Source organism: Carcharhinus amblyrhynchos, chromosome 21 (assembly GCF_965287045.1).
Source record: "Carcharhinus amblyrhynchos chromosome 21, sCarAmb.v2.hapA, whole genome shotgun sequence".
Taxonomy (NCBI): domain Eukaryota; kingdom Metazoa; phylum Chordata; class Chondrichthyes; order Carcharhiniformes; family Carcharhinidae; genus Carcharhinus; species Carcharhinus amblyrhynchos.
The window spans coordinates 36232118-36259966 of NC_137344.1; the positions used below are offsets into that span (position 1 = coordinate 36232118).

Below are 27849 nucleotides of genomic sequence, written 5' to 3' on the forward strand. Positions count from 1 at the left end.
CCTACCCATAAGAAACTGGATTATCAATTTTGCCACTAGCATGGGTGTGTTGGTACCTGAATGTCAATCTGTTACAGTCGGAAGAAGCACCTGCATTTATTCGGTGAATGGAGGAGATCTGGGAATAATAACGGAATCAACAAATGGCAAGCTGAGTCTTGTGAGACAGCTGTTAATGTAACTGACAGAATGCTGAGTTTTATTGTCAATTTGCGGGGGTCAGGCTGATATCTGTTGGGCCATTGAGCACTGTGTCTAGTTCTGATCAACAAATAGAAGGTTTTGAAGTTTGGGCCTTGATATCAAATGGCATCAGGTTTAGAGGAGGTTAATGAGAGGGCGCTTTATGGCAGAACGGAACCTGCCAAGTGGCATAGAAACAGCAAATGCTGAGCATTATTATTAGGGAGACCAGAACTGCAGAAGTAACCAGCACGTCTTTGGAGTGTGGGAGGAAACCAGAGCACCCGGAGGAAACCCACGCAAACACGGGGAGAATGTGCGAACTCCACACAGACAGTGACCCAACGATGGAATTGAACCTGGGTCCCTGGCACTGTGAAGCTAATTCATTCTCAGACTCTGAAATCTTTTGGTATTCCTCAACATGATCACAGAGCCTTTGATAGCAGAGGGTGAAAATTCAGAATTTACCAGAATGGAGATATATACTTAAATTTACCAATTCTTCATTTCATTGTTCTCGATTTAATGACAGCCATGAGTTATTTGTGGTTAATTATCTTGAATGAAGAATTAACAATGTAAAATTTGAATACTGTATATAACTGGAACAGACATAACAGATACGAAGTGGTGTGGGGGGTGTGGTAAAATATTCCACATAATGAGTCGACATTCTCCAACCATCAGAGTTGTCCCAGGTAGAACCTCATCCCTCACCATTCTTCTTTTGGTCTGGACCACTGCAGCATATATATTTTGATTTGATTTATTATTGTCACATGTATTAACATACAGTTGAAAGTATTGTTTCTTGCAGGCTATACAGACAAAGCATACCATTCATAGAGAAGAAAACGAGAGAGTGCAGAATGTAGTGTTACAGACATAGCTAGGGTGTAGAGAAAGATTAACTTAATGCATGGTAGGTCCATTCAAAAGTCTGACAGCAGCAGGGAAGAAGCAGTTCTTGAGTCGGTTGGTATGTGACCTCAGACTTTTGTATCTTTTTCCCGACATAGTACGTAATGTAATATGTATGTAGTGTATTATGTAGTGTACTAAAATTGCAGATACCACTTAGTGCATGCTCACGTGTCAGTTAGAGGCCAACCAGTGTTTTCTGTTCAAACCTCTTCAATTGGTCACTACCTTATAATTATTCCGAGACACCCATAATTTTCATTGAATTACAGTTGTAGGTTACATGAAAAAAAAACTAAAAGCAAAAAAATGTAAGCTGTACAGGTTGACCTGTGAAAGCCTTATTTGGATGGATCTGCAGCATTGGACGTCTCTTTGATGTTAGCTGCTATGTCCAATTCACCAGACTGAAGTTAAAACGCATAAATCTTCACACCAAGCTCGAGAAGCAGGACGTATGGAAGTACAGGCAGTTTAGCTGCAGATCACCACTCTGTACTGCAGAGATACCAGTGCTTCTAACAAAAGCAGATTGATAGCTAGGGTGGATAGTGATAGAGAAGGGGCTGTAGTTGGAGGAATATTTATAGCATTTTAGCAGAGGATTTATGGTGCATACAGACTACAAATTTAGCATCTGTATTAAGAAGTGAACTGACTGAGGAGAAGTGGAGTGAAATTACTGTTTCCAGGTCTCATGTCTCAGTCCAATGTCAGGTCAGGCTCTGAGTCAGCATTCTGACTGCAGGGCACAAGTCAGGAGTGTGATTGAATACTCTCCACTTGCCTGGATGAGTACAGCTCCAACAACATCAAGAAGCTTGACACCATCCAGGGAAATGCAGCCTTCCCCCAGCCCGCATCTACGAACACTCACTCCCTCCACTGCCAATGCACAGTGTCAGCCATTTGTATCATCTCTCAAGATGCACTGCCATCTAAAAGAAGCAAAGATGGACTGCTGGAAATCACTGAGCCTTCTTAGGCAGCACCTTCCAACCCACGACTGCTGCCACCTAGAAGGACAAAGGGCGCACACACATAGGAACACCACCACCTGGAGGTTCCCCTCCAAGCCACTCACTACCTGGGCTTGGAATTATATCACCTTTTCTTCATTGTCGCTGGGTCAAAATCCCAGCACTTGCTCCCTAACAGCACTGTAGGTGTACCTACACCAAGTGGACTGCAGTGGGTCAAAAAGGCAGCTCACCACCACCTTCTCGAGGGCAATTAGGAATGGGTAATAAATGCTGGCCTAGTCAGCTATGCCCACATCCCATGAATGAATAAAAACAACTTGCACTGTTGCTTCGGCGTGGACCCCAAGTGAGAATGCTATGACTCAATTTTCTTTTAGTTGTTTATTAGATGTGGACAGTGCTGACAAGGCCAACATCTGTTAACCTTCTCGAAATTGCCCTTGAGAAGGTGTTAGTGAACTGCCTTAGAACATAAGAACATAAGAAATAGGAGCAGGAGTAGGCCATCTAGCCCCTCAAGCCTGCCCCACCATTCAATAAGATCATGGCTGATCTGTCGTGTCTCAGTTCCACATTCCCGCCCTCTCCCCATAACCCTTAATCCCCTTGCTTATCAAAAACCTATCAACCCGCGTCTTAAATATATTTAGCGAGGCAGCCTCCACCACTTCAACGGGCAGAGAATTCCAGAGATTCACCACCCTTTGAGTGAAGAAGTTCCTCCTCAACTCCGTTCTAAACCGCCCCCCCTTTATCTTGAGGCTGTGCCCCCTAGTCCTACTGTCCTTTCTGAGCAGGAAGAGCCTCTCCACCTCTATCCTATCCATCCCATTCATCATCTTATACGTCTCAATGAGATCTCCCCTCATTCTTCTAAACTCTAACAAGTACAAGCCTAGTTTATTCAGCCTCTCCTCATAGTTCAACCCCCTCAACTCCGGTATCAGCCTAGTAAACCTCCTCTGCACTCCCTCCAAGGCCAAAATGTCCGTGCGTAAGTGCGGCGACCAAAACTGCGCACAGTACTCCAGCTGCGGCCTCACCAGTGCCCTGTACAGTTGCAGCAAGACCTCCCTACTTTTATATTCAATCCCCCTCGCTATGAAGGCCAGCATTCCATTCGCCTTCCTGATCACCTGCTGCACCTGCAGGCTGAGTTTTTGTGACTCATGCACAAGGACCCCGAGGTCCCTCTGCACCGTCGCATGCTGCAGTTTTTCACCATGTAAGTAATAGTCCTCTCTACCATTATTCCTACCAAAGTGGACAACTTCACACTTGCCAACATTAAATTCCATTTGCCAGTTCCTGGCCCATTCACCCAGCCTATCTAGATCCTTCTGCAGACTCTCCACACCCTCCGCACAATTTGCCGTTCCACCAATCTTGGTGTCATCAGCAAATTTCGACACCATACACTCGGTTCCCTCCTCCAGATCATCTATATAAATGGTAAATAGCTGAGGCCCCAGCACTGACCCCTGGGGCACTCCACCAGTCACCAACCGCCAATCCGAATAGCACCCATTGACCCCCACTCTCTGCCTCCTATTTGACAACCAATCCCCTATCCACGCTAATGCCTTCTTGAACTGCTGCAATCCATGTGGTACATGTACACCCTGTTTGGAAGGGAGTTCCAAGATTTTAACCCAGAGAGAGTGCAGGAATGGTGCTATCGTTTCAAATTAGCACTTACATTGTGAGTGAGCTCAATGTTCATCCTTATCAGGAGAACTTTCTTTACATTCTATGGTTAGGGCCTTGTTCGTAAAGAATAACCCAGCATACCAGCTGAATATTCTCCCTGGAGTGATAGAAGATGTTGGAAATCCAAAAAAAAATTACAAAACGTTGATAATGAAGAACAGGGACTAGGAATACTTCTGAAAGACAGAGAGGTTTCAGAACAAGCCTTTCATTTGAATAATGGTAAATGCTATTCCAAAAGCTTTCCTGTATTACACTTCTAAATGCTGAACGACTCTCTATGAATTTATTTTGTTTGCCTGATTAGTCTCAATCTATTCTGAAATGATGAGAGTTAAGGTTTCCACTTTGATCAAATGTATTTTATCGGATTGTCTTTAAGTATTCTAATCTGTCACTTATTCTGGCAGTTCCCACTCCATCATCCCCTCCCCATTCTATCTTAAAACATATGACCCCTCCAGAAATGTTAGTTCACCTTCAACCACTGGATATTCCCAACACTTGCTGTTACTTAGAAACCAAATTTTTGGGTTAAGCTCATAAAACACCCCGTTTGTCTTAGTTCATTTTATTTTTTTAATTGTCACTTTCCATCCCCACATCGAAAAATCATCATAGAATCCCTACAGTGCAGAAGGAGGCCATTCGGCCCATTGAGTCTGCACCAACATCAGTCCTATCCCTGTAACCCCACATATTCACCCCTAATCCCTCTAACCTACTCATCCTGGGACATGAAGGGGCAATTTAGCATGGCCAGTGCACCTAACCCGCACGTCTTTGGATTGTGAGAGGAAACCAGAGCAGGCACAGGGAGAATATGCAAACTCCACACAAACAGTGACCCAAGCCAGGAATCGAACACAGGTCTCTGGAGCTGTGAAGCAGCAGTGCTCTCCATCAAAGCACCAGAATTCATTGAATTCCATTGTCACTCCCGTTTAGTTTGTCCTTTTTGCAAGAAATCCTTGCCAATGCAAAAAACAAAGTACGCGTTGGTAAAATGTGTCATTACATTATCTCAGCTCCTTCTAGTCTTTCTTATTACCTAAAATCCCACAATGAATGGAATTTTAAAAGACTTTTCTAACTATAATGTTTACCATTTTGAAAACTTCAATTTGTATATGCTCAGATCAAGCCAAGGTCCATCCTGAGGGCTAAATCTCTATCAAATAAGTTTCTTCAACAAAATATTATGCAATGGACCAAAGAATGATCATGCTGCATGTTCAGTTCAAAGTAGTCTGCACCTTACATAGCATTTACAGTCCATGACTGTATTTAACTGAAAATGATGAAAGGATTCTTCAATGGGGCCCTTGCAGAAACTGGGAAAGCTGTCATTTACGAAAGGATCTCTCTGCTGACATGGGCGTGCCAGTGACCTCATGGTTACTCAGTACGTGTTATCCCAAACAGATGGGTACATGTAAGAGTCCCAGGGCTGAGAGCGGCTTGAATCAGTCGGTGGTAATTGGAACAAGTTCCATTAGCTTTGCCCTGTCATTAGGGGAATGGCTTAATTGGATGCAGGCAAAAAACTTATGCTTCCTGCCTCACCTCCTGGTGTTTGGTCACTGATAGCCTAAGGTGTGTTTTGATGCACTCTGGCCTGACTCCTCCTATCAGACCCGGCAAATAACTTACAACCGACCTAAGTAATTACAGATGACATTTGGGTGGTATATCACCCAATTATTAAGGAGCTGAAGGTATTAAACGTCTGTATTTAGATTGTGAAAGGCTAAGTTCAGGGAACAGAATCAGATGACAACCATTCACAAGTTCTGGTGTATAAACCTTATGGGTCCTGCTGAGTTTTTTTAATAGAGATTCATGATTTTGTGAAGGAGGCATTAGCATATTAATAAGGAGCTTTGCAAATTGATTGGGTTTAATGGATTTATGGCAATCATAATTAATTATGAACGGAGCATTATCGTGAAATAATGAAGCTAAAACGAATTTATCAAACATAAGGCTCTAGAAAACCTTTACGTCTTAAATTATTGCTGAATCCATCTCTTAAAAGCCACTGATGCGTCCAAGGGGGATAATACCTCTTAAAACAGCCAACAAAACAAGAAGAAAAGCTGTTATGCATAAACAGGAAAAAAAATAGAGAAAAAGTGAGCATGAATATTTTAAAAATGTATTGGATCATAAATCAGCTCAAATGTCAAAACACAGATATGTAATGGACTCTCAGACTTTTGTCTTGCACAGTATTTTAGGAGTGACAGGAGTCTGTGGGCTTATCAAATAGCACAACAGCCTCTTATGATGTCCTAAGGTATGTTGTAAAAAGGCTTTTAGCTTTTATCCCGTGTAGATTTTATATATTATTCCTGTTAACTTAAATTCAAGCAAATTACTGCAGATGCTGGAACCTGAAACCAAAAGAGAAAACACTGGAAAATCTCAGCAGGTCTGGCAGCATATGTAAGGAGAGAAAAGAGTTACATCGCAAGTCCAGATGATCCTTTGACAAATTTTCCAGTGTTTTCTCTTTCAGTAACTTAAATTGAAGTTGTTTTGCCTTTTGGTCAAACAGTGACATAGGGGACTCTCATTGATGTCTTCTATTCTTAGCAAGTGTTTTTTATTTATTCATTCATGGGACATGGGCGTTGCTAGCTGGCCAGCATGTCTTGCACATCCTTAGTTGCCCAAGGGCAGTTGAGAGTGAACCCCGTTGCTGTGGCTCTGGAATCACATGTAGGCCAGACCGGGTAAAGATGGCAGATTTCCTCACTAAAGGACATTGGTGAACCTATTTGTTAATGGGAGCAAATGGGTTATACAACAATGGCATAGATGATGGGCAGGATTTTCCACACCTTCCCTTAGGGTGTGGCAGAGTGGCGGAGGCAGTCCGCCATTGGCCAGTGGTGCAATTGTCTGGTTCCAGAGCTGTCAACAGGGTTTCCCATTGTTCGCACTGCCCTCCACCTGCCCCTCCCACCACCTGTGGGAACAGCTGGAAAATCCCATTCAATAGACTGGTGCCCAACATGTCTCTCACGTCTCGACTGAACATTGTCGGTTGTGGCTGCAGAGGCCAACTTGTGAGCGACAATTGCTTCCATACTTGACACAGTTGAATAGCATAGGTAATGAGCTGACCAGCATAAGATGGCAGGTGATTAATGTCCCGACCCCCAGCGCAAATCGCTCTGACGTCCACTCCAGCTACCGAATGTAGGCTTCAGAACTGAAGATTATGGCCCAAGTTTCTTACCCCTTGGCAAGAAAGCAATCCATTAGACCATTGCCTATTTTAACTTTCGCTTGGAAAATGGGTTACGCCTGTCTCCATACTCTTCTGTGAAAAAAAAAGTCAAAGGAAATGCATTGAATTCACCCCTGGCCAATATATTCCATTTCACTGTAGTTTTGAAGTATTCATAATTCTATCTGTAGAAGGTATACCTTTTAAATGTGCATTAACCATCTGATTAAGAAGACACTGACTTCAGTAAGTTTCACCACTGAACTTGATTAATGGAAAGCAATTTTGTTAGGAAGGCTGGTGATTGCAATAACTAGTGCACACTGGGGAAACTCCAGCTGATAAGGCACTTTTGGCCATATCATTGGCTACTTAATTATACAAATGTCCTTTAATTTCAGAAAGGTTTAATCACTGTAATCACTCTTGGCCACTGAAAGCATTTCTTGCACTTCAAGAGTTAATACAGAAACATGGGACGAGCGCATTGCATCAATAATAGTTTGAGTTTGACAACTGCTTTCAAAATCTGAGCTCTCCGTAAAATCCTGTAATTCCCTCCATGCAGAAGCTTACTCTGAATAATCGAAGTCGGCTGCCAAGGTCTCCAGGAGCAAATGCTAACTCCTTAATCATTAGATCAAGCATGGATCAGGTTGTGGTGAGCTTGGTGAGGGGGAGCGGAGGGTTGTTGGTGTAGCATGCTGCGTCCCAGAAAACAAATGATTTGTTCCTCAATAATTAATCAGGCTCATTGGGGGAGCTGCTTCCCTCTGATCACAACTCTGATCAGTGCTGTTAGGACAACAGCTCCTCCCCTCATGTGGGCTCCCTTTTTAGCTATCAAAGGAGATGAGAAGTGCATGTTGAGTGAGTTGAATGCAGTGCAAGAATCAATGAATAATTCTAATTCTTGGCAATAAAGGAGAATGGATAAAACTTCGGCGCTAGTGTAAAATGGGCATTGTCGTATTGTTCCCTCCTCTCCCCCATTCAACACACCCCCTAATTCCACCCACCACCATTTTCCAGCATACAAGGACATTGGGTGTGACAACCAATGACTAGCCCAATCCACCACTGCCAACATTGAAAGGTTCATGCTGGCACAGTGGTTAGCATTGTTGCCTCACAGCTCTAGGGACCTGGGCTTTAAGTGACAGTCTGTGTGGAGTTTACACATTCTCTTGTTTATCCCTACAGAGCAAAGATGAGGTCCAACTCTTTTGTTTCTCAACATCATCTATCTCTTTAAACACAATCCCCAGCTACTATCTCCAAACCACACACCGCCCCCCCCAACCAACTGCTCCCTGACCTCCAATAAGTGAAAGGAGTTCATTCATATCTTTGTCACTGCAATGGACTCTGCCTGTTCAGTTCTAACTGCAGCATCCTCTTTATAAAGGGCATGGCTGATAGTAAATGCCAAGTTATTCAAATCCCCAAAGGGAAACTTGAAACACCTATTTTGTTTGCAGCTTGTAGAGTATGAGAAGAGGTTTGAAATCCGGAAATGATGTCCCTGATTCCTTGCGATGACTTTATAGCAAAGTAAATGTTTATTAAGAAATAGAACAAATAAAGTAAAATAGAAGTACATTCAGAGAAGATAGAGGCTTTACATACTATCACTACGCAAGACAATTCCAAACAATCTTAACTTAGCTACCTTCAGAACTAACTCTCCCCAATCTGTTCCACAGCACCTTATAGATTATAAGATCTATAAAATTCCAGTAACATTCACCACACTGTGCCTTCCTGTCTGTTAGAATTACTTCTGAACTTTAACCGGCAGTTTGTTTTTTGAATCTGGCCGCCTTCACTGTTTGCTGGGAAGTATACAGCTATTCTTGCTGTTGCCTAAAATCGAAAGCAGCCCCCAGATAGGTTCTGCATCTTAAGTACGCTTTTTCCTTCAATCTTTGTTTTATCTTATGTAATTACTATAGAATTGTACTTTTCCATACTTAATTGCCTCAACCTCTTTATTTTAGCTTTATAAGTAGAGTCCCTTTACCCACCTTCATTCTGTCACCTTTCCTTCACATCTTACATATCTAACCCTTTGAATCCTAACTGATTCGGATTTAGTCATGTTCTATACCCATTCTTACTCAATTGCCTTAAACAAACGTCTGTTTTTGGTATGGCTAGGCTCATTAACATCTCAATACTCAGTTAGATTTATATAGTCACTATGTCCCTGCTTTAATTAACTTACCCCTATAGTTCCACAGTTTAAAATATATGACCCTTGATTTACCGGCATAAAATATTCCAATTTCATGGATATCCCTGATACGTTTTCTTGACATCCCTTCCCTTTGCACTCCAAGGCAAATCTGTCCCAAGGTTCTCGCCAGCATTAGTCCCGAGTTTGCGTTTTTGTCCAGCATTTTTTCTTTAAACTATTCTGCACCTTGTGATGTGTGCCTTCTGCACCTTTGTTATCCCACTAAACTGCTGACCATCTTACTGTTGTTCCTCAAATGCAATGCTAGCTGATAAAATCTATTGTTCTCAGGCGCTGTATCCTTTTATCGAATCCGTAGACACTTGCCTTATCCAAAATCTCACCTTCACCCCTTACAGTCTTACAAACTACTGCCTGGGCTTTAACTCCAAAGGTGTGTGGGTTAGGTTGATTGACCTTGCAATGTTGCCCGTTAGTGTCAGGAGGATTAGCAGGGTAAATATACAGGGTTATGGTGATATTGTTAGTGTAAGTTAGAGGGATTCTATGAATTCCTCTTTTCACTCTGGAATCCTTGAGTATGTGGTTAACTCCCAAACCTGTACTCATCTTTCCTGGTACTCACTGCTGAGCCGCTTTAATCAGATTTCTGCCCTTGCCGTGGCAACTGGCTCTTCACTTTCGTAACTTTTTTGAGGTGGGGGCGGGGGGGGGGATCATTGGAAGGTCTTGGTGAAGAGAATGAAGATTCGCATTTTATCACTCAAATAGCTTACTGCACATAATCTTGCTGTGACTCTTGTGTGGACTACACTATAGATCAGTGATTAGGCCATAAGCTTGCTGTAATAAGTCTTTGGAGGCAGAAGGCCCTTCACCAAAATCTCTTTATTTACAATTCCAACAGCAGTACGCAGAGTGCTATCATTCGGTTATCAACGTTTGACACTCCCGGTTAAATACAAGGAAAAGATTCCCTGACTGGCCCATCAATTGACTCCTTAATCAGGGAGTTCATACTTCAATAGGCCAATCTCAAAGGTCTGCTCAATCCCAAAATGGGGCTTTTTAGGGAGCTTTTTTCACAGAACGACAATAAAAAATGAAAACTTTCAGCAATTCCCAGTTTGTCACTTCATTGAAGAGAAAAGCTCGACCTACGTCACATCTGTGTGTTGCGATCTTAAAATCCCAGCATGTAACAGCATAAAAAACATACATTTATGGAACCTATTATAATGTAAAGTTACTTTGGTTGTTTCACAAATAGGCAGAAGGAAATTGGATGTTGAACTAAGAAGGGAAAGATCAGGTGACATAATTAGAAAGGGTCGATCACGGAGGTGGGCTGTGGGGAGATTTTGAAAGGTAGGGAGAGTGTTGTCAAGGAGGACAAATTTAGACAAGGAGTGGACTGAGGCCAGCATGGTGGCACAATGGTTAGCATTGCTGCCTCACAGCGCCAGGGACCCGGGTTCAATTCCGCCTTTGGTCACTGTGTGAAGTCTGCACGTTCTCCCTGTGTCTGCGTGGGTTTTCTCTGGGTGCTTCGGTTTCCTCCCACACTCCAAAGATGTGCGGGTTAGGTGGACTGGCCATGCTAAATTACTCCTCAATGTCATGGGGACTTGCTAGGGTAAATGCATGGGGTTTTGGGGATAGGGCCTGGATGGGATTGTGGTCAGTACAGACTCAATGAGCTGAATGGCCTCCATCTGCATGTAGGGATTCTGTGAGCACATAGACAGCTAAAAACTGTGCTATCAAATGGAGGTGGGTGGAGAGGGGAAAATGGAGGAATTCACTGAAAGCTGGAATTAAGAGTAACTGTGCACTTGCAAGGGAATGTAAGGGTGGAGGAGAATAACACAGAAGGGCTGGGCAAGGAATATAGTAAGATTTAAAGATGAAACAAGGATTTTGGATTTAATCCTCGGGCAGGGACAGTAAGGTCACGTATGGGTTTTCTCCCAAAATATGTACCCACACGGACTTCTTACAGGAACTCTGCATTGCTCTCTGGTCAATTTACCCTTCCTAACTTGGAGGTGCTGACATCAATTCATAACACTTCGCCAGCTCCCTCGCTTTTGGTCATGTAACTCAGTAACGAGTGGAAATTGACCTGGTCTGTTCAGGTCAGCTAGTCATTGACCAAAACCTGCGAGATTGAGTTTCATTTCAGAGATAAATTTAAAACATGGAGTTAACTATTTTAGGAGTATTCTATATTGAAAGCCAAGCATGGGATGACTATTATTGATCATATGTTTTCATGAACTGCAGAGATGACGTGTGGGTATTAATTGCCCTTGACCTAAATGGTTCGTGGAGCAGTTATCAGGAGTCATGTGTAGGCCAGACCAGGTAAGGATGGCAGGTTTCCTTCCCACAGTGAGCCAGATGGCATTATACAATCATCAATGGTAATTTCATGGTCACCACTATGTTGACCAGAGTTTTTAAAAAGTTAATTAATTGAGCTTATATTCCACAATGGTGGGATTTGAACTTACATCCCCCAAGCGTTAGCCAGGATCATTGAGTTACTAGTTCAGTGATGGTACCACCACACCACCATTATTTCCCTTTAGGCTTGCATTGTTTATTTGTCTTTTATTCATTCATGGGACATGGGCGTCGCTGGCGGACCAGCATTTATTGCCCATCCCTAATTGGTCTTGAGAAGGTGGTGGTGAGCTGCCTTTTTGAAATGCTGCAGTCCATGTGTTGTGAATTGACCCACAATGATGTTAGGGATGGAATTCCAGGATTTTGACCCAGCAACGGTGAAGAAACGGCGATATATTTCCAAGTCAGGATGCTGAGTGACTTGGAGGGGAACTTGTAGGTGGTGTTGGTGTTCCCAGGTAACTGCTGCCCTTGTCCTTCGAGGTGGAAGTAATCGTGGATTTGGAAGCTGCTGTCTAAGGATCTTTGGTGAATTGCTGCAGTGCATTTTGTAGATTGTACACACTGCTGCTACTGAACGTTGGTGGTGGAGGGAGTGGATGTTTGTCGATGTGGTGCCAATCAAGCGTGTTATTGCATGTCTTATATACAAACATTTGATGTTAGGTTCCTGTAAATGTTAGCGTCCTTTACTTTGGATTCATTTCTATTTTCAGTGCTTTCTTAGCCCAATAGGTTTTATAGCAAGTCCAAAACCCTTTTGACGCAAACCAGGGATTTTAAACAAAATAATTAACCTGTTACACTGTTCCTCACGTTATGGGACACAAATGTTTCTCCTTAATCTGTATTGATCTGTGCATTATGTAAGCAGTCCACATTTTTGTGTAAATGAAGGAGGAAATGAACAAAGAAGCATGTCGATATAGATCAAATTGAATCAAATTAGAGTGGATTTCCCTTGCAAATAGAGCTTAGGAAGGAAACATTTGTTGAATTATGGATTTGACCAGAACCATTGCCTGAAGACCAGCCTCCACCAGTGACCCAGTTTGCAATGCAATGGCTCCTACCGTGATAGACTTAGCAGTGTTTTAACTTGTGCATTTGACTTTTTCAAATGTCCTCTTTCACTGACATCTGTTGAAAATTTGTTCCATAATCGCCTACCACCCTTTGGTACCTCATGGGTGAGTCTAGCTTTGCCCTGAGGCTACTAGAGAGTGATCAGGAGTTAAACTTGATAGTTCTTTTCACCCTTGCTCATCGAGGGTGAGTTTTGCACTGGCCAAGCACCTATCAGTTAAACTATTGAAAGGGCTCATAGCCCCAAATGGACTCCACAAAGGTAATGATCTGATTGACCTATATAAGTAACACGGATCACTATCTCTATAAAGGCATAACCGAATAGGACATGAAATTAGAACATCTCAACAGATGAACATTAGGATTGCTTGACAGTTTCTTAGTTTTTTCTATCATTACTGACATGAAAATGTTCAGTTTTGCTTGTTGGAACTGAGAATTATGGACATGATTATGTCCTTATTTGATTATTTTAGTGTTATACTCAGTATGGAACCCATGGTCAAACTGACTGATTCACGTTCATATACACAGTCGCTTCACCTCCTGTACTCCAAGCAAATGGGGCTTTCTTTCAGTTAGCACAGGATTTCCTTTCTCACTACAGTTCAGGGTCTGGCCTCCTCTCCAGAATGGAGTCTCCAATTTCCACTGGATCAAATCAGGAATGGAATATAGACCTCTTGTGACCGTAAAACTCTGGGCAGAATCCTCCCAAGCTCCCACTGGCAGTGGGGGGGAGGGTTGGAGACAATATGGTGGGAGACCCTGAAATTGGTTTCGCTCCAGTGGGACCTTCTGCTGCTGCCCACTATGGTGGGCTGGAAAACCCATCAGAGGCTGATGTGAACATCATTTGCATCTCATGGATGGGATGGAGATTAAATTCTGTATCCCTCTCTCCCACACCAGATTCTGTGTGACGTCAGCAGGAAAATACACCAGAGTTTGGAACACATTTGAAACAACATGGTGAGCTGATATCGAAACTCACCTGGACAATGCCTGGGGCTGCCTCTGGAGTTCAGGATGGAAACCCTGAATTCTGGAACGCCGCAGCAGTGGATCAGAGATGCATTTGCAGATGGGTGATCCAGATTAGGTGTCCTCGAAGGGGGGGAGTGGAAGAGAAGGGTCCATCTTCCAGCCTCTGAATGATCCTGGAGGTCCATATGCATTCTCAGGAAGTCCATCATTCCTGTCTCAGAATGTTCTCAGAGATCCATCTCAGGTGGTCCTCCTTCTTTCTTCAGTAACGGGTCAATGATATTGGGCGCCTTTTCAACATGGTGCCCAGACACAATGGTGGCCATCCAGGCCTGCCCCATCATTGAATATGGTCTACAAAACAGCCGGGTACAGGATTGGCGATATCAGGGCTGGAAGATTTGGTGTGATTTCCCAATGGCCTCTGCAGCGGGAAATACTCCCAAGTTCCCGCTCCAACTGCCGCCACAGCACTCCGTCTCAAATCGGGAGAAATCCACCCAATGTCTCAGTGTTGGCAATTTAACACCTCCTCTTCACAAAAAATCAACTTCATGCCCAAGCAGATTCTACCTCAGTAGACAAATTCAGCATCCCATGTAGTTCAAAGACATATTGCATGCGTGTGGCAGAATAAAAACGAAGTGAACATTAAACAAACACATTAATAATCCTATTCTTAACGATAAAAGGAAATAGCCAAAAATAAATAAATATGCACTTCAAACGTAACTTTCACTGCAGTATTTTTAAGCTACTGTCGACTTTATCATGTTTTCTCCCCTGAAATTTCAAAGGCAAATAAAAATAACAATGGATAATGCAATGGAGAGCTAAAACAGAGAGTTCATTAATATACCTTGTCACCTCAGGCTGAGTGGAGAAATTCAATGAAGAGCTACAAAATTAATGCTCTTTGAAAAGCTTGATTTTTACCTAGAATTCTTGCCAGGATCAAAAAAGTGTAACTTTAATCAGATTCTTTTGGCAGAAGAAACATGCTGTTACTTGAAAAGCGATGGGCTTGAGAAAGCACTGAATTCCATCGTAACATACTCATCAATATACAAATCTGCGAGAGCTCTTTCAAAACCTTTCAAAATCTGCCCTTTTCAGCATCACAAACTTTATTATTAAGAGGGAAGGCAGTGGCATTGTTGTGGGGCAAGCAATCCAGAGACCCAGGGTAATACTCTGGAGACTTTGGTTCGAATCTCACCACAGCAGATGGTGAAGTTTCAATTTAATAAAAATCTGAAACTAAAAGTCTAATGATGACCATGAAACCATTGTTGATTGTTGTCAAACCCATCTAGGTCACCAATATCCTTAAAACTGAAAACATTTGATTGTCTTGGTCTGGAGTGCCTATTTGATGCTAATGTATTCTTTGTTGCAGATTTAGCAGGCTTGAAGGTCCCTATGGCTTATTCCTGCTCATAAGCCCTATGTCCCTAAGTAGGCCTCACCAGAAAAACTGGTCGCATCCTGTCTCTCCTCCCTCCCTCCCTTCTCTCTCTCTCTCTCTCTCTTTCTCTCTCTCCCCCCCCCCCCCCCACCCATTGGAAGATTTTATTAATTGCTCGCATTTCACCAAACATTAAGCTGGAATGTTTGTTCATATTGGGCAGCATTTAATCAGGGTTACAGGGGAACTGACAGAAGCGCTGCCTCTTTCATGGCAAGCACACCAAATTAAGGCCCTCTCACTTCAGTGGCAGTGGTGGGCCTTCCCCAGTATCAATGATCCTGTGGCTCTCATCTTCACCTGCCCGTCCCACCCCCAAGAGCTCCTGGTTGGTCAGAAGCCATCCGTTGTCTTGAAGGCTGCGCCAGCAAGGGTGGCAGAGTGGCACAGAGTTAGCACTGCTGCCTCACAATGCCAGGGACCCGCATTCAATTCCAACCTTGGGTCACTCTGTGCGGAGCTTGCATGTTTTCCCCGTGTCTGCGTGGGTTTCCTCCCACAGTCCAAAGATGTGTGGGTTAGGTGCATCGGCCATGCTAAATTGCTCCTTAATGTCTAAAGGCATATTGATTGGGGGGGGGTAAGTGGGATGAATACATGGGGATACGTGGATACAGCCTGGCTAAGATGCTCTGAGAGAGAGTCAGTGCAGAGTCGATGGGATGAAGGGCCTCTTTCTTCACTGTAGGAATTCTATGATAAGATCCTATGATCCTTTAATGTACACAGAGGGAGGTCTAGTATCACTGAGAGACCCAGACCACAAATGAATGAGGGTGAGATGGGAGATCTGGGTCAGGGTTTGAAGATTCAGCAGCAAGATCAGACGGTGTGTCTCGCCAGGCACTCCCTCTCCTGGTGCTGGGTCGTTCAATCAGACATTCGATGTCACTGAATTAGGGATCCTTTCATTGGAGCTTGTGAGTAGACACCAGGGTATCTAACTAGTGCACTTCTATCTGTTTGGATACACCCCCTCCCCCACCCACTTCACCTCTACACCTCTCTCCCCACCCCCCCCTCACTCACTCACACTCACTCTCTCTCTCTGACACACACACACACACACACACACTCCCCAATCTACCAATCTTCAATCCTACATCAGAAGAGGGCAGATATATATGTTTTGAAAGGTTTTTTTAAATTCATTTGTGGAACGTGGATGTCATTGGCTGGCCGGCATTTATCGATGTGGAGATGCTGGCATTGGACTGGGGTAAAACAGAAAGAAATCCCACAGTAAACCTGTTTGGACTTTAAACTGGTGTTGTGGGATTTCTTTCAGCATTTATTGCCCATCTCTCATTGATTGCTGTGGTTCTAGAGTCACATGTAGGCCAGACCAGGTAAGGATGGCAGATTTCCTTCCCTAAAGGATATTAGTGAACCAGATGGGTTTTTCCGACAATCGTTTCGTGGACACCAGTAGATTCTCAATTCCAGGTTTTAAAACAAATTGAATTCAAATTCCACCATCTGGTATGACACAATTTGAATGCGAATGCCCAGAACAGCCTGCTCCATAATTCATTACGACCATGGCTGATCGTCCAACTCAATAGCCCAATCCTGCTTTTTCCCCATAACCTTTGATCCCATTTGCCTCAAGTGTTATAACCAGCTGCCTCTTGAATATATTCATTGCAGTGTTAATGTGAGCCTACCTGTGACACTAAGAAATACTCTAAACTAAACTAATAATACCACTAGGCCATCGCCTCCCCCATGTGAAATTTTATTTAAAGTTTACTGAAGAACTGATACCTCAATCAATATCTGCCAAATTACCACTCTTAAATATTTCAAATAATGGTTTTGTCAGCAAATTTCTTTCAAATAATGACTTAGGACATTGCTCTGGTTCAGAGTAAATTTTGTATTTACAATGCGCAAATAAGAAACAAGAAATTCAGGTCACATGTGGCCAAAATGGAAACTCATGCCTCTCTATTTAAGTTGGAGGATTTACAATAAAAATGTTGTTTTACTTTCCCACCAAGAATTACCAGACGCTGTTTTTTCTGCCCGGGTTGTGGAAATGCTTCCTTTTGAAATGTTCCTGTTATTTTCAAAGCTGATTCTCCTGACTGTAATGTGGCTCAGCCGGATAGGTGGACTGACCCTCATGTCAACTGCAATGGCATTTCTACAGCAGGCTGGAGTGGATGAGTGTTTCATCAGAATCTCAAAAGGTTTCTGTCAACCCACATTATTCCAGCTTTACATACAGGCGATTAAACAAACACTAGAATAAACTCTTCCTTTCGAAAAGCTGCAAGCAGATCTTTGAAAATATACTATTTATCCTATAAATGTGTGCTGATTTCCCACTCCTTTGAGTGGAGGGCTCACAGAGGGGATGGGGAATCACCATTGCATTGCCAATCTGCTCCTTTTTTTTAACCATTTCTGGCCCAGACTACAAAACCAGACCTCCTTAGAAATGCAGTTCTCATCAGGGGGAAGTCAAACCATGTCGTCTTTTTATGGCACTAGCTGCCATATTTTGGTAAGTCTTCACTCACTAGCGCAGTGTAAAGCCTTGGGAAGTTTAAAAAGCTTTTCAGTGAATGAGTGTGAATGAGGTAAGCAGGTAGGGTGGCAAGGTGGGTATGTGCTGACTGGGTAGGGTGACAGGGTGGGTTAGATGGTGAGATTAGGTCAGTTCAGGGGTGAGAGGAATCAATGGATTGGGAGGGGGCAGTGGGTGGAGTTGGGGGGGTGTCAGAGGGTCAGGGGAAACTTGGACAGTCAGGGATGAGTCAGAGAAGAGGGGTGTTGGAGAGCCTGGGATAGTCAGAGGATCAGGAGGTGGTCGCAGGGTTGGGAGTGAACTGGAGGGTGGTGGACAGTTGGAACAGGTCTACATCTTGGATTGAAGGGTGCCAGTGAGCTGGGGCCGTGGACAGGGATGGGGAAGGAAAGTGGTAGTTGGAAGTTTCTGGGGGGTTTCTGTCTGACATTTCCTGGGTGATCCCGGTAAGTTGGAACCTTCAGACACTGAATCTAACTGAGAGATGGAGACTTATCGGATGGTTCCAGATGCAAGTAATTGCACATCAGAAGTACAAATTTCCTGGGCAATTCCTGCATGTTCAGCACATTGGGACTTCCATGGGTTCCTGGTCGGGCATCTTGTTCGACATCTGGACCCAGGACAGACACCAGAGTAAAATCGACTTCATCTCAAATTGTCAAAAACAGAATTAGGTCACATGGTGTGTTTTATAATTAGGACTCTGACACTTAAAATTAGAAGTAAAACCTAATTATAACACCTAAGCGGTTTTAATTCTGACACCAAAACCAGAAAATGCTACAAATGTACAATCAGTCTGGAAGGAATAAAAAGTTAACAGTTCATCATGTGACCAAGCTATGGCCAGGATTCTCCAACCTCGCCCATGGCTGAGATTCTCCAGTCTCGCTGCAGTGAGTGGAGATTTGGTTGAGCGCCAAATTCTCCTTTTTGGTTGGCATCGGTAGTGGGGCGTATGAGACTGGAGAATTTCTGCCTTTTTTTGATAATTAGTGGTGGTACCTGCTTTCCTCTGATAATTGGACAGCACAGTGGCACAATTGTTACCACTGCTGCTCTCAGTACCAGGGACCCAGGTTCAATTCCAGCCTCGGGTCACTGTTTGTGTGGAGTTTGCACATTCTTCCTGTATCTGCGTGGGTTTCCTCCCATAGTTGAAAGATGTGCGGGTTAGGTTGATTGGCCATGCTAAATTAACCCTAGTGTCAAGGGGGTTAGCAGGGTAAATCTGTGGGGTTGCAGGGATGGGGTCTGGGCGGGATTGTCATTGGTACAGACTCAATGGACTGAATGGCCTCCTTCTGCATTGTAGGGATTCTATGATATTACAATCAACCTACTAAAATCACAAAGTATGCAACTTTGAAAAGATGTGGTGTATTAGTTGGTTGTTAACAATAGAAAAAAAGGACAGTGCCCCAACACTTGCTTAAAATAAAAATCGGACTCCCAAAGTGTTAAATTCCACTGGTTGGCGCAACATCGAGGGCTGATGGGCCTGTACTGCATTGTAATGTTCTATGTTCTAAATGCAACTGTACACACATTAAACCCAACTGCACCTAAAAACCCAACCCTACACTTTGCCACGTAGTTGTGTATTGAAGGTCAACACCGGAAGTGTTCAGTAAAATTTAGATTTACATAGCTCCTTTCACACATTTCACCAAGTTACTTTGCCTAAAATTAATTACTTAACTTCTCCAATTCTAAACAATGACATCATATCATTCCTCTGCTCTTTCTGCCAATCTTGTGTCAAAGTTACTTTGAGAGATTGGCCTAACTCCTCTCCCCACATCCATTTGTGGAATTTTCATGACTCAATCTTATTTGGATGTGCAAATCAGTTCTGAGTTTTGCTTCTTGATAAATTTTTGCTTTGTAAGTCAAATGATATGATGCAAAATATCTTTGTTGTAATGAAAACTTGCAGTGCCTGCAGCCGACAATAATCATTCAGTTGACGGCCAACCTTAGTGCATTATTAACCAGCTCAGCAGAAGGTTAACCATGTAGCAAAGGTTGCAGCTGTATAGGGCGCTGGTGAGGCCGCAGCTGGAGTATTGTGTGCAGTTTTGGTCGCCGCACTTACGCAAGGATATTTTGGCCTTGGAGGGAGTGCAGAGGAGGTTTACTAGGCTGATACCGGAGTTGAGGGGGTTGAGCTATGAGGAGAGGCTGAATAAACTAGGCTTGTACTCGTTAGAGTTTAGAAGAATGAGGGGAGATCTCATTGAGACGTATAAGATGTTGAATGGGATGGATAGGATAGAGGTGGAGAGGCTCTTCCCGCTCAGAAAGGACAGTAGGACTAGAGGGCACAGCCTCAGGATAAAGGGGGGGTGGTTTAGAACGGAGTTGAGGAGGAACTTCTTCACTCAAAGGGTGGTGAATCTCTGGAATTCTCTGCCCGTTGAAGTGGTGGAGGCTGCCTCGCTCAAAATTTTTAAGACGCGGGTTGATAGGTTTTTGATAGGCAAGGGGATTAAGGGTTATGGGGAGAGGGCGGGAATGTGGAACTGAGCCACGACAGATCAGCCATGATCTTATTGAATGGCGGGGCAGGCTCGAAGGGCTAGATGGCCTACTCCTGCTCCTATTTCTTATGTTCTTATTTAAATCAACAGATTTTCCAGCCCCTGATAGTAAAAACGATGGAAAGATACACCACGTTGTCAGTGAGTGGGTTGAACAGGTAGATTTGTTTACAGCTCCTCTAACGGCATGGTGGCACAGTGGTTAGCACTGCTGCCTCACAGCGCCAGAGATCCAGGTTCAATTCCCAGCTTGGGCCACTGTGTGGGGACTAGGGGATTTTCACAGTAACTTCATTGCAGTGTTAATGTAAGTCTACGTGTGACACTAATAAATCAACTGAACTCAGACTGACTGTTAGTACATCTGTCGTCGTTGGAAAAACAACACCAGCTTTAAAGAACAACACGGCCACTATGCATTGCAAAATTATTTGTCTTGCCTGTCGCTGTCTAGATATGAGTAGAATGGGTTAAAAAAGGAGCTTTCATTGTTTGCAAGGTGTGTGAAAGGTGCTGCAAGTTGGTGAGCACTACGCCTGTGCCACACATTGTGGAGGACAGGGTGGAGATTAGATTTGCGACAACTTGCAGCCTGTCTGCATTGCAGTAAATATTCTCTTTGATGGCCTGTCAGGACTTGATTTACTGCAAGTGATTTCTCTTTAAATGTGCAATAAATTAAGGGAAAGGAACCAATGAAACTATTAAATGAATGCATATAATAAAAGGTCAGGAACTCAAGTGCTGGAACCATTAAATAGAAAATGACATTTGCATGTTGCCAAAACGCGAACTGGGTAGTGTCACGCCACTGAAAGGATGTTTGCAGGTTCACAACATTCCAATAAACACTAAAGGCAGATAGCAAGAATGCTGCAGGGTCTTAAATCAATCAGCTCTGAAGCCTGATGAAGAGGGTAAAACATGTTTTCACTGGAAAATGGAGCAAAACCTATTTTTCTTAAATTATGAAAGGAGCCAGTGGTGTGGAGAAGTGATGAATCAGTGGAAGAAGGCCAGGGAGGCCTAGGTTACGCTGAAGTAATATAAGTAAATCTCAAGCACATCGCAGTTGAACGGCAACCAGTTCACAATGAAATGGTTTAACTTGGGCAAATCTATCACTTATAATTGGCCACAGCCGCAGTGCAGGAATGAAAAAAATTAAGGAGGAGGGGGGAGAAGTCAAAAAGTAGCCTTAAGCGATGCCAAGTTTGGGTTTTACAAGCCTTATATTGTAGGAGCAATGAAAGCATGGACTGATAATGCCAGTCAGGCAGTATTCAAACTCCGTGTAGGGCCTCAGCAACTTGCACACTGGCCAGCCACACTGACGCCATTGATGTGCTAAGGCTGTCAGAGTTCCAACCCAAATACATGGTGTTTGGGACACCTTGTATTACCAGCCTAATTGGGCAGTGGACATGAAACATCCCAGGAACAAAAAAAGGAGAAACTTGTGAATCCGCGGGGAAACAGAAGGTTGTGGTCAAACCGTTAGGGAAGGACCAGAAAACATTGATCGATATAGCACATTATTAAGTCTCCCAGCCTCTTGAAGCCTTTCGCAACTAATGAATTACTTGGAATCACAGTGGTTATGCAGGCAAATGCTGGCAACCATTCTGCACAGACATCTCCCGTGGACAGCAATGATGAAATTATGTTATCATTTGGTGATGTCGGTTGAGCCATTAATTTTGGTCGGGACACTGGGAGAAGCAATTAGTCTTGCTATATTTTGAATATCCAGCATTCTGTCTGTGGGTCTGGCAGCATCTGGAGAAAGAGTGAACGGCCAAAATTCTCCCATCTCGCTTGCTGGAGGAATCGTGATGGGCGCAATAGAAAATTCAACGGACCATATAAAGGCCCGTTAAAGGGAATTCCCGGTCTTGGGGCACGCACGGCCGGAGAATTCCACCCAATTTTTCAACTCCTTATGACTCTCTTTCAGAGCTGAAGAAGAGTCATACGGAGTCAAGATGTTAACTCTGTTCCTCCACTCACAGACGCAGACAGATCTGCTGTATCTTTCCAGCATTTTCTGTTCCTATTTCAGGTTTCCGGTAACCACGGTATTCCGGCCGGAATTTCCGGTCATTCCCGCTGATGGCGAAACCTCCCAGTGGATTTCCCAGTGGTGGGTGGGTGGGGGAGTGGTGGTGGTCAGTGGCAGGATGCTTGAAACAGGACATCCCATTGATAGCAATGGGACCGGTGTAATCCTGCTGGCCCCCAATGGTGGGGACACCTCCACTGCCACGGAAAACGGATGCGATCTTATCGGCCGTTCATGCCACGCTCCTGCTGTGGCAAGTTCGGAGGACTTGGAAGCCAGCCAAATCTTCATTCACTGCGGTGGGGTGGGAAAATCCTGCCGGAATGAACGGTGGTAAGATGTAACCTATGACTACATTTCAAAAGTCACCTTATAGTGAGAGGATCCAAATGCCAGAAGGGGGAATGAAATGTTCCATGTAATTTCATGAACTTTCTTTAAATATCAGAGCCACTTCCCATTAATGTCCATTGAATCGGTCTAAAAATATTAACTTTTTTAAAGGTTGCAATTTAAAACCAAAATTCACTGAGAAGGGAAGCATAATAATCTGGACGCAAGCTTGAATTTCCATTAGGGCTGTAAGACTTGGTTCTCGACATGACTGAAGTAATTGCTATGCAAATTATACAATAAGATAAGATGCACTGTACAGACGCAGGAGCAATTGTACCTTTTGTCAAAAGCAGTAGGCCCTTTAATGTTGTTACAATCTGATGAACAAAGTTAACCTTGTGATAATTGGTTTCTAAATTATTTCTGTAGTTCTCGGCAAGCTAATGGAAGGTGACCTTGCTTTACAGTGTGCTGGAAGGTAAATTGCTTTGGATGTCTGAGTTGTTCTTTCCGATGTCATTTTTTTTCTCTCTCTCTCCCTTGCTCGTGGTGGGTCTGTTTTATTTCTCCCAATACCCACTGAGTTCTAAAGCTGCGTGTGGGAAAATGCAGTTTATTAAATGCATTGGGCTGTGATTGATACACGCAACCTGTGGGGAACAAAGCCAGTATTCTCTTCCAGCAGCCCTTCTCGGACTGTTTTTAGCAATAGATTGGCTACGTTGAAGCATCAAAGTGCTATCAGTTTAGTTTTAAGGAGCGCAGGATTAATGGTTCTGTCTCTCACGATGAGGGATTCTTCAATCTTCAGAGGTATGTTCACAACATCATGGGCAATTACACCCCTGTGGTTAATGAGATGATTAGTGTCCACACTTATCACTGCATGAGGAGTGATGAGGTACTGAAGAAGAAGCCTGGTCATTTTGTGCTTTCCTTTCTTATTTTCATCACATTTTATTTCAGTAACTTTCGTTGAAAGAGATGTTTACATTGAGAAACTGGATTACATTTAAAAGTCTGTTCCAGCTACCCAGTTTTTAGGTGGAATCTTTCCAGCCTTAGCTTCTTTTTAAGCTGACTTTCTGCCCACTTATTAAATGAATGGGAAATCAAGTGGGTTGTGATCATGTCCATGCATCACGTGAAGCTATGCATCAGGAATGCAAATTTTAGTAAAATTGCCCCTATATTGGACAAAATACAATGTGAAATAACACGGTGGCACAGTGGTTGCTGCCTCACAGTGCCAGGGACCCAGGTTCGATTCCAGCCTCGGGGCACTGTGTGTGTGGAGTTTACACATTCTCCTTGTGTCTGTGTGGGTTTCCTCCCTCAGCCTAAGGATGTGCGGGTTAGGTGGATTGGCCATGCTAAAGTGACGCTAGTGCCAGGGGTGCTAGGAGGATAAATATATAGCCGGTAGATGTGGTGTTTCTTGATTTTCAGCAGGCGTTTGATAAGGTGCCGCACAAGAGGTTATTACAGAAGGTTAGGGGGCATGGAGTTGGGGGTAGGGTGTTAGTGTGGATAGGGGATTGGCTGTCAAATAGGAGGCAGAGAGTGGGGGTCAGTGGGTGCTATTCAGATTGGCGGTTGGTGACTAGTGGAGTGCCCCAGGGATCAGTGCTGGGGCCTCAGCTATTTACCATTTATATAGATGATCTGGAGGAGGGAACCGAGTGTATGGTGTCGAAATTTGCTGATGACACCAAGATTGGTGGAATGGCAAATTGTGTGGAGGGTGTGGAAAGTCTGCAGAAGGATCTAGATAGGCTGGGCGAATGGGCCAGAAACTGGCAAATGGGATTTAATGTTAGGAAGTGTGAAGTTGTCCACTTTGGTAGGAATAATGGTAGTAAGGACTATTACTTACATGGCGAAAAACTGCAGCATGCAACGGTGCAGAGGGACCTCGGGGTCCTTGTGCACGAGTCGCAAAAACCCAGCCTGCAGGTGCAGCAGGTGGTCAGGAAGGCAAATGGGATGCTGGCCTTCACAGCGAGGGGGATTGAATATAAAAGTAGGGAGATCTTGCTGCAACTGTACAGGGCGCTGGTGAGGCCACAGCTGGAGTACTGTGTGCAGTTTTGGTCGCCGTACTTACGCAAGGATATTTTGGCCTTGGAGGGAGTGCAGAGGAGGTTTACTAGGCTGATGCCAGAGTTGAGGGGGTTGAACTATGAGGAGAGGCTGAATAAACTAGGCTTGTACTCGTTAGAGTTTAGAAGAACGAGGGAAGATCTCATTGAGACATATAAGATGATGAATGGGATGGATAGGATAGAGGTGGAGAGGCTCTTCCCACTCAGAAAGGACAGTTGGACTAGGGGGCACAGCCTCAAGATAAGGGGGGGGGGCAGTTTAGAACAGAGTTGAGGAGGAACTTCTTCACTCAAAGGGTGGTGAATCTCTGGAATTCTCTGCCCGTTGAAGTGGTGGAGGCTGCCTCGCTAAATATATTTAAGACGCGGGTAGATAGGTTTTTGATAGGCAAGGGGATTAAGGGTTATGGGAGAGGGCGGGAAAGTGGAACTGAGCCACGACAGATCAGCCATGATCTTATTGAATGGCGGGGCAGGCACGAAGGGCTAGATGGCCTACTCCTGCTCCTATTTCTTATGTTCTTATGTGGGGTTACGGGGTAGGGTCTGGGTGGGATTGTTGGCGGTGCAGACTTGATGGGCTGAATGGCCTTCCTCTGCACTGTAAGGATTCTATGAAAAGAAAACAAAAATCAATGTTTAGTTACTCCTTTTTGGTTGATCCTTCCTATAAGATGTACTAGTTACACTGAACAACTGAGTCACAGACAGTGAGCATGGTGTGAATAATGGCTTTGAGTTCAAATTGGGACCATTACAAATGTACTTCGGTCAGACACGCAATGTAGCGATTCTGATTCACCTGGAGGCATAGAGTAAAGGATCGATCCCGAATGACCCAGTGTAGTCCTGAGCCAGCTGGGCCAAGATTTGTTCTGATACTATGCTGACACAGCTGACCTTAACCTGACAACAAAAGTAGCTCAAATATTGAGAGCTACATTCGGTTTCAACATTGGTCAGCAAAGGAGAAGCATCTTGCTATCCAGTGACTCTTTACTAGGAAATGCCAGTGTGGAGAGCAGAGGGGAACTGGGTGGGGCTCAGCAGTGATGCCCATCAAAGTCGAATAGCAAACAGACACACTTCCTGGACACACACATGAAAATAATGACCACTTAGGTGAGGCAGTGTAATCGGAAAAGAGCAGAGATTGAACGTCATTAGGAGAGGAGGGAGGCAATTTAAGTAAAGAAATGCTCTTAAAATCCGGCATAATATTAATTAGGTTAGTTTTAATCCATTTCCTTAAAAAAAACACTGAACTGTCAGACAAAATTGTTCCAAACTAACAATACTTACAAATTTGTTCTCTTGACTTGAATTCTCATTCGTTAAGAATCTATGCCTCATAATTACCCATCCGTTAACATTAGCAGATGGAAAATAGTGGGAACTGTGTCCAAAGTTCCGATCTTTCCGTGGTTGTGATTCCAAGCTGGAGATTTGGATTTGTAAAGTGATTCCCTATGTTAAAATCTTACACATCAGCATTCTTGGGGTATCACTGAGTAATTGGACATATTACATTGGTCGACTGGGGAGACGGGGTTTGGTGGGACTGTCCTTCCTTCGATTAAGGCATCTGACTGGGGGATCATCAATCTGTGCCTGACAGATGCTATGTCTGACCTGGGAGCATGTCATGCTCCAAAGCTCACCTTGTAAACCAAATAGGCGAGTGATTCTGGAGGCTGAGGTTTCACCTCAGGGCTGACATGAAATGTTATGAACTTGCAATTGGCTTGTATTTGCTTTAAGGTTCAAAAGTTGATGTCAGCCCTGTCTCATGACCGGTCACACAGTCCATCACGATGTCATCAAGATTTTTGAAAATCAGATTCGGCAGCAAGGTGTTAGTGTGGTTAGCACTGCTGCCTCACGTCGCCAGGGACCCTGGTTCAATTCCCGGCTTGGGTCACTGTCTGTGCGGAGTCTGCACATTTCTCTGTGTCTGCGTGGGTTTCTTCCAGTGCACCGTTTCCTCTTATAGCCCGAAAGATGTGCTTGTTAGGTGCATTGACCATGCTAAATTCTCTGACTGGCGTGGGAGTGTGACGACTAGGGGGATTTTCACAATAACTTCATTGCAGTGTTAATGTAAGCCTAATTGTGACAACACCACCTGCAAGTTCCCCTCTAAGTTACTCACTGCCCTGACTTGGAAATATATTGCCGTTCCTTTGCAATCACTGGGTTAAAATCCTGGAATTTTCAATGGCAACTTGGGATGGACAATCAATGCTAGCCAGCCAGTGACCCCCCCTGTCCCACGAATGAATAAAAAAAATACTTCCCAGATGGCGTTTGGTCATGTTTATTTTCCAGGAGGTCCACAAGAGATGCCACTCCCTGGACCCATCCATGCCACCAGTGGCACATCAGCCAATCCTGCACAACAGCCAGTGCCACTGTGGTAGGAAAGCAGACTTTAATTGCTATGTTTTTCTTCGGAAACTGCTATTTGTCTATTTCTGCTGTGATAAGGCGGCTCAATCTCGAGCAATTGTCATTCTCGACATATGACCAAAATAAACAGATTAATCAAGTGACTGGTGAGAAGCTGTCTATTTCAAGGGCAAGAATTTGATTGCAGAATGATTTAATGTCTTTCTTCAGAGGAGTTATATGACCCTCCTGCTTCTCTGCTGTCCAGACAATTATCTACAAGCTCGATGGTTATACAGAAGCTAAACCAGCCCAGGAAAAAAAAAGCTTCCCAGACAAATTGGACGTTGACTGCTGGTATTACCTCAGACACGGAGCAATTTCTTATCTAAGCCTTCAGCATCACCAGGCTTTTAAAGCAGATGCGAGCAGTCTGCTCCTGGGACTGGGTACGCTGACATAAATCTTCAGGGCACTATTTGAGGCTTTTCTTGTGATAGCGTTGAAGCATTTTGCTGCAGGATACCTGGTGCAAGATAATTCTGATGTTGTCAAACTGAATTAATGTGTCGTTCATCCCCTCCTTTGCCCCTAGCAGCGCTGGGATTCAGTGCCCTGGGAGGAAGGGGCAGGCTGTCAGCCAAATTTTGTTGCAGGGAATCATAGGTCGGCACAGTGACAC

At 43.9% G+C, this 27849-nt stretch overlaps 1 protein-coding gene across 1 annotated transcript in view; it reads left to right on the forward strand.

Moving 5' to 3' along the window:
* LOC145356363 (heparan sulfate glucosamine 3-O-sulfotransferase 3A1-like) overlaps positions 1-27849 on the forward strand; it is a 145970-nt gene that overhangs the window by 61095 nt on the left and 57026 nt on the right. The gene's annotated exons all lie outside the window — the stretch shown is intronic.